The sequence below is a fragment of the Phascolarctos cinereus genome, unplaced genomic scaffold (assembly GCF_003287225.1).
Source record: "Phascolarctos cinereus isolate Bilbo 61053 unplaced genomic scaffold, phaCin_HiC Scaffold_5;HRSCAF=322, whole genome shotgun sequence".
In the NCBI taxonomy this organism is placed as follows: domain Eukaryota; kingdom Metazoa; phylum Chordata; class Mammalia; order Diprotodontia; family Phascolarctidae; genus Phascolarctos; species Phascolarctos cinereus.
In genome coordinates, this window is record NW_027555958.1 from 59,302,345 (window position 1) to 59,305,771 (window position 3,427).

Below are 3,427 nucleotides of genomic sequence, written 5' to 3' on the forward strand. Positions count from 1 at the left end.
TGGATGGACCAGAGCTTTTGGGGGATATATCTTCCCTTTGGACTTCCAGCAAGGTGAGAGAAGGGGATATCTCTCCCTCCTTCCCTCCCTCCTCTATCTCCCAGCCAACAGCTATGGCAGCCCACAGTGAACACAAGACACTGGGCAATCAATGTGGACTTGCCTAGGTGAGTTTGCAATGGGAACTCAAGTCCTCAGCTGCCTCTTCCATTTTGTATTATTTTCCCAGAGCATAGATCACTGAGCAACGATCTTGAGAACCGGAGATGTCTAGCCTCAGCAGCCACCTCAGTAGAAACATGAGGTGTCTCATGTTTCTATGTCAGGGCTAGTTGCCCAGCAGAAGATGCTTCTTGCACTATTTCATCGTTAAAAGAGAAGACAACCACTACCAGGAAGATGCTACAGCTGAAAGGACCGAGAAATCCCAAGCCATACCTGGCTGGTCAGAAGAGCAGGACTTTGTAAGTTACTGAGACAGCACAGATCCCAGGTGAATATGAAACTTCAGCACCCACAAGTCTCCCTTCTGGGAATCTTCACCTCCCAGGAATGTATAATAATCACTAGCTATGTGGCCTTAGGCAAGTCACTTAACCTTTCTCTGCCTCAGTTTCCTCAACTGTAAAATGTGGATAATAATAGCACCTACCTCCCAGGGTGGCTGTATCAAATGAGATAATATTTGGTTTTTTTAAATTTTGCTTATTTATTTTTTCCTTTTTAGGCAATTGGGATTAAGTGGCTTGCCCTGGGTCACACAGCTAGTATGTCTTAAGTGTTTGGTCTGAGGCCAGATTTGAACTCAGGTCCTCCTGACTTCAGGGGCAGTGCTCTATCCACTGCACCACCTAGCTGCCCCGAGATAATATTTGTAAAGCCTTACCACAGTACCTGACACATAGTAGGCTCTTAATGAATGAATATTCCCTTCCCTTATTCCCCCTCTAACAGAGGTGATGAGTTATTTCATATTTTAAATATGTGTTAGTAACATGTGTAAATCGTTTGTGCTTAAAGCATTTACTTCATGGTGGAGGAGTAAATAGCCATCCTGTAGCTATCTACCACCTTGTACAATTGCACAACTGATGTACAATCACTCTTCAGGAAGTGGCCTTTTTCATCCCTTTTAGAGGTGACCCGAGACATGAGGCTTACCTAAGCTTCATTGAAGAGATTGTCCCCAGAGTTCTGAAGCCACAGGGCAACAGTCCAGAAAGTTCAAGAACAAGCCTGGCTCCCCTTGTTAGGGTTCAGGCTATCCCAGGATGAGACCCAATCCATTTGAGTCCAGAGCTAGAGACCTTTGTGAGTAGCACCCCCCCATACCCAGATAGAAATGGCAAATAGACACATACACACATATATACATACACACATCTATATACATATATAGTGTTTATCTGTGAACATGCTTTATCTCAATAGAATGTGAGTTCCTTGAGAAGCATAGACTGTCTCACTTTTTTATTTCTATCCCCAATACCTAGTATGGATTGTTGATTGATTGATTCATGAACAGAGGCCTTCCCCTAAAAGCCAGTCTCCATGTCTAGTTATCACCTTTTGGATCACCAGCCTGAATTTTCTCAGATAATTGTGTCTGAGTGTTGGTCAGAGAGAAAATGTTTAAGACTGTATTTTATGAATAGAATGCCACTCTCAACTATGGGTAAGCTATCTTTGATGGAACAAGTAGTGTGTGTACCATTCTAGGTTTGAAGGCTGGTTACTGGCTAGGGATATAATTGTCTCAACTTTTGTGTGACCTGTAGAATACCTGGCCAGGCCAGAGGCCCAGAGGGCCCATAACCCAGGATGGCTAGGAGGACTAGATAGATGGGGGAAATAGGGGTGGGGTAGAGACCTTCTCGTTGAACCATACCTTAGGTCCAAAACCAGATAAATGATGATGGTTTGGGAACAAAAGTGTTTGTTCTAGGTATCTTGCAGAAGTCAGAAACAGGTTCACTAAAATAGACTCTGAATGGACCAAAGGCACAAGTCTTTTCTTTATACCTCAATGGATCTGAGATCTCATAAATATAGATGCTCTATCCAAGGATAACAAACACAACCCACCCATACCTTCTCATCTTGTGAAACTCTCATCCAGGTCCTGCCATAAATCTATTCCAGAGGGTCCACTCAACATGTCAATCTCTTGACATTGCGTAGGTCCTAGGACAGCATTCTTACTATCCATCTGTCATGTCGCTTTTGCTAAATTACCTGCCTGCCTTCTTTTCTGATGATTATCATTTACACCACATTTTCCTGTTCATAATATGCTGCAACCTATTTATGCCCACCATGCATCTCTCCATTGTCCTTTGGATGACCTACAATTTTGATTCCTCAGAGATAGTTATATTCCACAATTCACAGTCAGAAGAACATTAATGTGAAAAAGACAAGATTTTATTTCAGGGAGAATTGTGAGGCCATTGAAAACTCTACACCATTTCCCAGATACGATCTGTCTCTTTGTGACATAGCAAAAGACACAGTGTCACCAGGATGACAGGGCAAAGATTGAAGCAAAGAGGAGGTCCAGAGCAAGAAGACATTGAATTGGAAAACATGAAAGATGGAAAATAAAGGCCCAAGGCAGGAGTTCTTAACCTGTCTACTTATTTAACCTGTGAACTTGTTTTTAAAAAATACTTTGATAATTATCTTTTAATATAATTGGTTTCCTTTTGCAATCTTATGTGTTTTATTTTATGCATTTTAAAACATTCTAAGAAAGAGTCCATAGACTTCGCCAAACTGGCAAAGGCATCCACAACCCAGAAAGAAGATTAAGGACTCCCGGTGCAGAGACTTATCAGAAATGCTAATATGATTTGTTTCCCTCAGTTGGGTTGGTGCTCCTGCTGACTTTTAAGCTGGAGTGCAGGAAACTAGCCCTGTCTAGAACCACTTGATTGGCACCAGCGGCAAGTGGGGCTGCCTCCCTTCGTTCTTCCAAGGGGACGCCCTCTGTGTTAGGGATAGCAGCAGGCAGTCCTACTGTGAGGCCACTCTAGTTTACCTGTGCTATTGGAGGGTTGATGCTCCCAGGTGTCGGAGCTGTACAGGTGCAGATGACAGGGGTAGGGGTTGGGGAAGAATGGTGCTTGTGCGTGAGAACTGCCAGTAGACTACAAAAACTTGGGGATGAAAGACCGTTTCATTAGTGGTAAAAGATCACGATTCTCACTGTTATTGAATCTGCAGTGCCTAGCCTCTGGCTTCATCAACTTCATTTCTCCAAATCCCTGAACTGGCGTCCTTTTCACCCTTGGGATGACTCTCTTTGGTCGAACGATAGAGGAAGCCCAGTACAGTAAAAGGGTTGGTCAGTAAGTTAATCCATCAATAAGCATTCTAGGAAGACTTGAGGCAGGTAGAGCCACCAACAGGCTGCGATAATCTAGGA